At 41.1% G+C, this 10,458-nt stretch overlaps 1 protein-coding gene across 1 annotated transcript in view; it reads left to right on the top strand.

The window, feature by feature from the left end:
- The window catches only part of LOC128617706 (ras/Rap GTPase-activating protein SynGAP-like), a 52,096-nt gene that overhangs the window by 786 nt on the left and 40,852 nt on the right, over nucleotides 1-10,458 (top strand). The window lies entirely within an intron of this gene.

The raw sequence follows: 10,458 nt of genomic DNA, 5'->3' as shown, positions 1-10,458 counted from the left end.
GCACTAGGAGAGAGCCTCGAGAGTAACAGGACCACTTCAGTTTAAATGGCGAGGTCATTTTCTCTGCTCTCTCTCTCTCTCTCTCGCTCTCTCTCTCTCACACACACACACACACTCACACACTCACTCACTCACTCCACAGGACAATAGAGAGAGCAAAACACATCTTAACCATATAATATTAATGATAGCACTCACTCCTGTGCTTTTAATGATCTCAACACTAGTACAGATACTTTTAAAGGTGCAGTTGTGGATTTTTTAGTTGTACAAATAAACTGGAAGATATGTAAAACATGGTAAAAACAACAACAACAAGAACAAAGTGTTAAGCTGTGGCCTTAGCAAAAGTTTATGAAATCGCTGGCTTAGTGGTTAGTGGGGTCGAATCCCGCCTCGAATCCCGTAATGCGTACACAGAGTTTGCATGTTCTCCCCGTGCTGCGGGGGTTTCCTCCGGGTACTCTGGTTTCCTCCTCCAGTCCAAAGACATGCACGGTAGGCTGGTTGGCGTGTCCAAAGTATCCGTAGTGTATGAATGGGTGTGTGAGTGTGTATGTGATTGTGCCCTGTGATGGATTGGCACCCTGTCCAGGGTGTACCCCGACTTGTGCCCGATGCTCCCTGGGATAGGCTCCAGGTTCCCCGCGACCCTGTAGGATAAGGGTCAGTGGATGGATGGACTCCGGTTTCCTCCTCCAGTCTAAAGACATGCGTTGTAGGCTGATTGTGTGTCTAAATTGTGTGTAGTATGCGAGTGTGTGTGTGATTGTGCCCTGTAATGGATTGGCACCCCATCCAAGGTGTCCCTGACCTTGTTCCCTGAGTTCCCTGGGATAGACTCCAGGTTCCCCCTGACCCTGTGTAGGATAAGCAGTATGAAAAATTGATGGATGGAAATCCCACTTGGAAAACGGACCCCTGGTCCAGAATACTTTGGATATCGGTCAATTTATAGACACTATACAGGCCATCTACGATCCGGAGAGAGGAGCTTTGTGAATATGGGCAGAGATCATTCAAATAATGTTAGAGACCTAATCTTGAAAAACAAAGGATTAAACTTAACTAATGCACCTTTAAAAAGGCCATTATTAATATAAAAAAAAGTGTCTTTTGTACACCAGGAGTCAGGAGTCGTCACCTGGTGGACTGCAGTCTGGACTCAGGAAAAGCATTTCAGTAGATCGGACCCGAGCACTCGAAAAAAAAAAAATACACCAGAAGAGCCGATAAACGCATGAAAAAAAAAAATACACCGTCCGTAGATCAGCGCCTCGAGTTTTCTAAACAGTTTGTTTCTCTAGCAGATCATCCGTCGCAGCAAATCACACACTTATGCAAATTATTTAGCTGAAGGCATCTCATCAGACCAGAGTCTAGCTACAAGCCTTAAGACATTAAATCAGAGAGAAGAGAAGAGAGTTTTCACAGACTTTCGTGATTTAAAAAAAAGAAGAAGTTATTTACCCTTTCTGATATGATTAGCAAGTCGACGACATCTTGTTTAAAAAAAAAAACAAAAAAAAAAACCAGACCGTTAAAAGATAAACGGACAGAGAAGAATGCGTTTATTATCTCCATGTCAAATTCCACACAGGTGTGTCGTCTGTTCAGTGTTCAGAGTCCGTGACGCTAGTCCAAAGTGGATTAACACGACTATGAGTCTAAATGTAAACACTTCAGATTGTCTTATTTATATCCATAATCTAATCATCAATTATTCAGACTTTTGTAAAGCGAAGACTTTCCCCTGACGTACGATATCCACCAAATCAGTTAAAGCAAACGATTTCTCTGCTCAGAGCAGCCATGTTGTTGCCATTGACATTTTACCCATAGTTCTCAAAAGTTTTTCATCCTCACTGAAACCGGACAGATGAGAGAAAATGTCTGTATCGGGCCTGCACAGATTGCACAAGCTACCAGAGCTAGTTAGTTTACACCATTTCCAAACACTCTGACACTAAGTATAAATTTACAGCGAATCGACTCTTTTTTTTTGGGGTGGGGGGGGTCGGGGTCAACTTCATCGTGACCCGAAAGCTGGATGGATGACGAGATATTATGTATGATGAAGGAAATTGAACATTGTAGCATTTGTTAACTGTAAATAAATGTAAAATGACTACATGTAATTCACTTATTGAGTTTTTAGCCCAAAGTAGCGTGAGATAATGTTTTCTGATAGGGCGAGGAGAGGATCGATAAAAATGATCTTAAATGTATGAAACGACTAGAAAAACAGATAAGGTCAGTCAGCTCAATAAATACACCCTGGTTAATAAGCAGGGTTCAACCAGGTACATCACGCTTCCAATGTTTCTTACGTTCCCACAGAGAAGCGATCGAAAAATCCAAAATATTACTCTCGTGAAACACAGGATAAGTCGTGAAGTCAACAGTGTAGTGTGATGTAAAGAGTCTCGTTACTTTAGAGGAGGTTGTTTTCTGCGGTAATGATATTGATGAGTCTTTATTAATCACATATACAATACAGCACAGTGAAATTCTTTTTCTTCACATTCCAGCATGTTAGGAAGTCGGGGTCAGAGTGCAGGGTCAGCCATGATACAGCGCCCCCTGGAGCAGAGAGGGTTAAGGGCCTTGCTCAAGGGCCCAACAGTGGCAGCTTGGCAGTGCTGGGGCTTGAACCCATGTCCTTCAGATCAGTAATCCAGAGCATGAACCACCAAGCCACCACTGTCCCCCAATGTACTCGGCCATATCCATCAAACATGTTTTTAGTCTTAATTAAAGTGACACCGTGCGCCACAGTGTGTCTTATAACACAGTCCGACAAATCATTAATGAAATTCATTGCCGACTGTTTTTATGGTTTTTTGGTTAAGTCGGTTGCTTCAACACATGGAACTGGGTAAACCCATTAGAGCTTTCAGTTGCCTGATGGGCTAGCTAATGAGTTTATGATTTGTCCACCCCGTACAGCCATATTCTTAAGAATTCCTCCATTCACGCTACATAAAAGCCCCAAAACAAAACAAAACAAAAAAATCCAGAACACTGCACTTTTGTCTTTAAAGCGCTCTTATTGTGACATTCAACAAACAGACTTCATGTTCAAACCATAATGAACTTTCTTTTCCTTTCACACTATCCGTCGTTACCCAGATGAGGACGGGTTCCCTTCTGAGTCTGGTTCCTCTCAAGGTTTCTTCCTTATATCATCTTATTGAGTTTTTCCTCACCACCGTCACCACCGGCTCACTCAATAGGGATAAATTCACACACTTAAAATCTCTATCCTGTGTTTATATGTTTCTGTAAAGCTGCTTTGAGACAATGTCCATTGTTAAAAGCGCTATACAAATCGAATTGAATTGAATGTACTATTTTCACTTCCTGGTCCTGTGATCCGAATTATATCCAGCTGTTTCTGTTTAGTTCATAATTAGAATGTATATTTATAAACGCGTACTTCACACGCTTGCGCCCTAGTACTTCTACACAAACGTAACAAGTTGTATGTTTTGGTGGTTGTATAACTAAAGCAGAACTTTTGACTTTTCAGATATATTCTTACTAATGCAGGAAAAAAAAAAAAAGGTTCCTCATGGATTCTATAAGGGTTGCGCTTTGAACCGTTTTCCGAAAAGAAAATCCTCTTTTGTAAGTTGATGTATGAACTGAAGCTCATAGATTGACTCTGCCACTGGGGAAAAAAAAGCTCAAATGGGTTTTTTATTTATTTATTTTTTTTATTTTTACTCGAACACAGTGTCCCTGTCATAGTCTCAGAAAAACAGGTACACCAAATTGTACTGCTTGTTTATATAAAATGCCTATTACTTCTGTGGTACTTTAAGTTCAAGGACAGTAAACTATACCTTTAGGAGACATTTAAGATAAAAAACCTTGGGGAGCAAAAATGTACCTGTGCTGTGAGTGACAGTGAGTGGTTTCCTTGGCTGGAACATACTGTAAGACAGAGATTTCACACTCCAGCTGGAGCCATTTGTCCCACATGATCGCTCTCCAGGTGGAAGAATTGGCAAGTCTACGGCCGCTTTACATCCTTCCTTACATCCTACCTTCATCCAGAATGAGAGAAATCAGAAACCATTTTCATTACATACCAACGGGGTATGATGACAGTAAGCACATATGAATCTCTGCCATTATGCCAATTTTGATGAAATATATGGAATTTTAATAATTTTCAGTCCAGACAAGATAAAAACCTTAATTGTGGTTACTTAGGATGGCACAGCGTCAGTGTCCTGGGTTTGCTCCTGAGCTTAGGCTGCTGTCTGTGGGTTTGGATGTTTTTTTTTTTGCGTCTGTGTGAGTTTTGCATCTTCTCTGTGGGTTTACGTTGGGTTATCTGGTTTCCTCCAACTGTCCAAAAACACGTGGATTGGCTACACGAAATAAGTTATGAATGTGTGTGTATGTGTGGGGGTGTATTGTGACCTGTGACAGACTGGGATCCCATCCAGGGTTTTCAAGGCTACCATCTTGAGTCCAGTGTTCCCGGAATCCACTGTGACCCTGGCCAGGATAAAGCACTTACTGAAAATGACTGAACGTAGCTACTTAGCCCACAATGCAGTTGCTATCGACAAAACTTTCTCTTATGCGCCTAAACTCAACCACATTCAGCCCAGCTTTCTGCACCCTTAGGTACTAAACCGTATGCTTTTCACTGGCTTGGTTCCCCCAAAGTTATGTCATTTATATCTGATCGATGATAAAGACATCATTACAGAGCATCATCAAAGCCTATAACTGGACCTTTGAGGGTGCATTTACACTGCTTGTACCTGTAGAGAACCTGACAGTGTGGGTGGTTTCAGGTCTCCAGAAAAGGAGCACTTCTGTCAACGTTCTGGCTTACATCCAAGCCACACACTTCTGAACGGAACTGTGTTTGAGAATTCTACTACAGGGATCCTGGTCATGTCATACAGCAGAACAACATGAAGGTAGTCTCCTGGTACATTTATTTCTGAGTGGGATGTATGAACGTATGAATGAGTCCATATGGGTCCTCAGGTGCACCTCAGTCCATGCATATGGTGGTTCTTTGGATGAGGTCTCATGTAGCACATATGCCTTGGAAAATTACACGTCAGAGAACTTGCGATGCAGATTTTGAAACAGATGAGACAAAAGACTATCTCAACAGCACCAGACACACTGACCCGACCACTGTGTCACTGTGTCATCTCCAAGAAAAAACCCAGACGCACAAAAAGAACAGACATGAAAAGAAATAACTATTAAGCTAGTGAGCAGGCAGAGGGATCAGTGTGAACTTCACAAAGATTTTAACTTCACAAAGTACAAAGGAATGTTCCCGACTATTTATAGCATGCTTAGACACAGGTGTCCAATATTCTGGAAGATGATATTACAGTATGAAATTAGTTCTGGCTCTTCAAATAGGTTCTATCGCAAAGCAAGGCTCTGTGTTCGACGGTACATTACTCCAAATGTTCCAGGACATTAAAAATGCTGGTTTTTTTTTTTTTTTTTTTTTTGTGAATGAAAAATCACGAGGCGAATCTTTCAGCAGAACTGAATTGAAAGGTGCTTGTCGTATCAGTGGGAAACATTCGATTAGAATTGTATTGAGACACTTTTTATGTTGCATTAAAAGATATTTGTACTGTACTTAGGTTTCTTTCACGAATCAGTCCATCCAGGATTTCGTGATTCGCAGAAATGAACACAAAATCAAGCAAACTCTGCAGTAATCGGAAGAGCATGTGATTTTTCAAAATGACCGCAGATTTGGGCCGGGATGCTTCATGCGACGTCATCACAACGCACATTAAGTTAAAGCCCTTTTTGATTCACGTGCGTCGAACGAGTACAGCGAAAACATCTCATTTTTAGAGCGGGTTGTCCACTAATCGTAGGGTTGGCGGTTCGATTCCCGGCCCATGTGACTCCACACACCGAAGTGTCCTTGGGCAAGACACTGAACCCCAAGTTGCTCTCGATGGCAAGTTAGCGCCTTGCATGGCAGCTCTGCTACTATTAGTGTGTGAATGAATGAGTGTGTGTGAATGAGAACCAGTGTAAAGCACTTTGGAACTGCTAAGGTTAAAAAAGCGCTATATAAGTGCAGACCATTGAACATTTACCAAACATCACAGTGAAAGACAATTTCGCCAATTCAAGGACTTTGAAACCCCGCAAGTTGCATCGCAATTTTAAGAAAAACAAAAACCCACAGCAAAAATCAAGAATTTTTGGCTACAACAATCACAAAAAAACCTCAGTGATATCTTGTACGGACTGACTCGTACTGTACAGGCTAGTAAATAATCATTAAGCAACACACTTCTAGTCACGTTCCAGTTATTTGGCTATAAAATCCATCCATCCATCCATCCATTTTCTATACCGCTTATCCTTCCTTCAGGGTCATGGGGAAACCTGGAGCCTATCCCAGGGAGCATCGGGCACAAGGCGGGGTACACCCTGGACAGGGTGCCAATCCATCGCAGGGCTGGCTATAAAATATGCCACCATATTCAACACACACCGTATTGGCATCAGGAACACTTGGTACCAGGTCAGCACTCTGCAGCTCCAGATTTGACCAGCTATGCGTTCTTTGAATGAACTCTGGCAGCCTGGGAAGGTGAAAGCTACAGTAACACGCTTCCCACATGCATTATCACAGGGAAGCTGAATATGCTTGGAAGAGAGTGCTAACTGCCCCAAGTACCCCTCTGTGCTGGAACAAAAGTTGAACCAAAGGTCCAGGAGGTGGACGCAGCTCTTGGACTGCCTTCCCACAATACCATGTTGGCGTTTGGTGTTCATAATAATTGTATGAGCATTTCTATTTTCACATGATATCTATGGAATAAAACACTTCAGGGTGTGCTGTGACAGGAAAAAGAACCAACGGCAGGGTCATCTGATGCAGCCTGTCACTGAAGTTGATTATTTTCCAATAGCAGCAGGTCTCAAAGTGTTTTATTCCTCTTATACAGCAGCAGTTTGCCAACACTAGCAACTCTTACCAGATCTTGCTAGTCATACTTTTTTTTTTATCCATTTATAGTTACAATAATGTTGCTTAAATGTAACATCATCATCCTGTTATTGCTTACAGTATATCAGTGATAAACTGTTGTTCAGAAATCCCCCCCCCCCCTTCTTGATGTTGATAAGACAAAAAAAGTAGGAGCAAGATAAAGTCATGTGAATTCAGGTTCAATGAGACGCCTTGGTCAGTTTTGGGTCACAATGAGGAAAGGTGGCTGTCTGTTTCCTTCCATATGGAGTACAGGATGGTGCTGATCATTTTATAGTGTATCAGTACCGATGTTGAATCTCAATATACTGTATATCGTACACATGACGTGTTCTCAACTCCAGAATCCCTGTTCTTCACAGTGTGAAGCTTTCCCTACTCTCAACACACCTGGTCCAACTCGTGACTTAATTATGAACTGATCAGTTGGAGCAGGTGTGTGAGCAGTAGGGAAGAGTTTAATCTGTGCAGGTCCCCAGGACTGGCGTTAAGACCCCCTGATATAAATAATATTCCCGACATCCATCCATCCATCCATCCATCCATCTTCTATACCGCTTATCCTCTTCAGGGTCACGGGGAACCTGGAGCCTATCCCAGGGAGCATGGGGCACAAGGCGGGGTACACCCTGGACGGGGTGCCAATCCATCGCAGGGCACAATCAGATACATACTCACACACCCATTCATACACTACGGACACTTTGGACACGCCAGTCAGCCTACCGTGCATGTCTTTGGACTGGGGGAGGAAACCGGAGTACCCGGAGGAAACCCCTGCAGCACGGGGAGAACATGCAAACTCCGCACACACAAGGCCACGGTGGGAATCGAACCCCCGACCCTGGAGGTGTGAGGCGGACGTGCTAAGCCACTGTGCGCCGCTATTCCCGACATGCAGTGGTCATTAAAAAAAAGTGGAAATAAAAAAAAGGCAGTTATGAGTGCTCCTGGTGTCATGAGGTTTTGAAGGGAATCTTAGGGCAAGCTGACAGATCTTTTCACATCCAAAGGGCTTTTTTTTTTTTTTGGATTAATTTTCATGCATTTCAAAAAAATTTTTTTGGCTGGAGTTTGATCTCTTTCTCATATTCCCAATTCAATCCGCGTTATTCCCTTCATCCGCACTCAATAATCCTTGAAGATTTGCAGGTCCTTTAACTGTATTGGACAATATGTGTGTAAAGTGTGTGCATTCTCTGCCATTATTTTAATGACCTTAGGGCACATAAAAGAAATGCAATTTATTTTTCACAGTGCAGTGCGCTGCCAAGAACAATCCTTCCAGAACGCTGATCTAATGTACGCTCATATTTCATCCCTCTGGTAGCACATCGTTTGCATGAGTTCATTAACTTTTAATAGTCTTAGATACAGTATCGAACTCTTTGGGTGTTATCCTATCCTGAAAATAACGTTAGTGTTGCTATTTATACAGGAAATGGATTAAAGAGTTACACAACACCGAAGATTATAGAATAACATCAGTGCCCTATCCGTGTCTGAGAGGGACTCGCTGTGGGCTTGCAGTCCATGATGACTGAAGATTTGTTTTAAATGATTATTTTTAAATATACTGCAGTGTGATCCTTCGATCTTGCCAAGCTGAATGCACAACAAACTGGAACCTAACTAACTGTAAGTGTGCTGCAGTCAAGTCATGGCCGAGAACATGACATTTTTAACATCTTTTGTATTTTTGTGGTTTCTTGTCGGATGTCAAAAGGCATTCTTGGCACCATCCCCCAGCTGATACCATCCTTTTGTTCACCAGATGAGATCTCTAGGGAAAAACAAACAAACAAACAAACATTCAACTGAAAAATGTTTCAGTAATGTAGGAGTTTTAATACAGTAGATCTTTCTTTTAAACCCATCACCAGCACCAGCACCTAGCCACCTTTGAAGGACCATAAAGACTTTCTTAGCAATATATAATGTTACATTTTTATGGATTATTAAAGCCGTTCCTAAGAGAGGGAGAGATAAAAAAAAAAAAAGGTATGCGTTTGTGAACAGTAAAAGTATACTTTTAAAGACATTATTGAGAGATTGAGACAAAAAAGAAAGGAAAGAAAGAAAAGCAAGAAAAAATTAAATGAATAAAAGTGAAAAGAAAAGAAATAACTCCCTCTCTCTTCTCTCCCTCTCTTCTCTCTCTCTCTCTGTGTGTGTGTATATATATATATATATATATATATATATATATATATATATATATATATATATATATAATTTTTTTTAGTAATGAAGTATTTTTTTAAATAAACCCGCCACCATCACCTGCATTACACATTAATGTAGGGACATTAAAGACTTCCTTTGCAATATATAAAGTTAAAGCATTTTAAGGACTATTAAACTTACACCTAAGAGAGGAAGCTAAAAAGCCAAGGTAACGAAAGCAAAAGAAAGACAAGGGGGGCGTAAATATATAAAGTTAGGTTTTTAGGATCTATTAACACCTCCTAAAAGAGGTGATAAACAGTAAGAAGAAAAAGAAAAAAAGAAAGCAAGAAAAAGGGGGGGCGTGGGGGGGTTTAGTACTATATATGCAATACATGCATAAAGTTACATTTTATAGATCAGTCTGTCGGGTTTTTTTGTGTTTTTTTTTTGTGGTTGTTGCGGCAAAAAACGCTTGATTTTGCTGCGGCTTTTTTGCAAATTTTTTTGTGCTTTTTTTTGCGGAAAACTACTTGGCGAAATCGCAGTGATGTTTGTTGGTAAACGAGACCTTTTTAGATGTACTGTGAATCGAAGACGGCTTCGGCTGAACGCGCGACGTGATGACGTCGCCACACGACGCGTCTCGGCTCAAATCTGCGGAAAATGCGTGGGAATTTTGAAAAACGGCAAACTCCTTCGAATATCGATTTCTGCGATCGCAAAATCGAGAATTCCTGGAGGGACTGATGGATTATTCAAAACCAATCCTAAAAGAGGGAGCGAAAAAAGAGAAGGAAGGAAAAGCGAGAGAAAGCGAAAATAATAAGGAAAAAATAAACATTTTAAAAAGGGAGGGAAAAGAGAAAAAAACTGATTATGAAAATGTGCATGTGCACCTCAGCCAATAAGAAACGAAACACAACTTGACAGCCGAACAGGAAAACATACATTATCACATAAATAAGAAAAAAAAATGCAAAGCGATAAAAACGATACGATGCGATGAGAAAAATTCTAGAGTGGAAGTATCCTGAGCAGCAAGAAATCTATAAATAAAGGTTTAGGCAGCTTTTGTGAACTGAAATGGAATAATTGACCCATGCCTACTGTAGACGCCACAATACAGTAGATAATATACCTGCTTAGAAATGTCCTTTTTAGAGCGTGAAGACTGCAGAAGTGTTTTTTATATAGACCTAACAGGAAAGAGTAAGCAGGCAGAAAGCTCAGAGTGACACCCACAGGATCTTTAGCTCCTTTTGTTGCCGTAA

Source organism: Ictalurus furcatus, chromosome 14 (assembly GCF_023375685.1).
Source record: "Ictalurus furcatus strain D&B chromosome 14, Billie_1.0, whole genome shotgun sequence".
NCBI classification, from domain to species: domain Eukaryota; kingdom Metazoa; phylum Chordata; class Actinopteri; order Siluriformes; family Ictaluridae; genus Ictalurus; species Ictalurus furcatus.
This window is presented reverse-complemented; position numbering and strand designations above follow the sequence as displayed.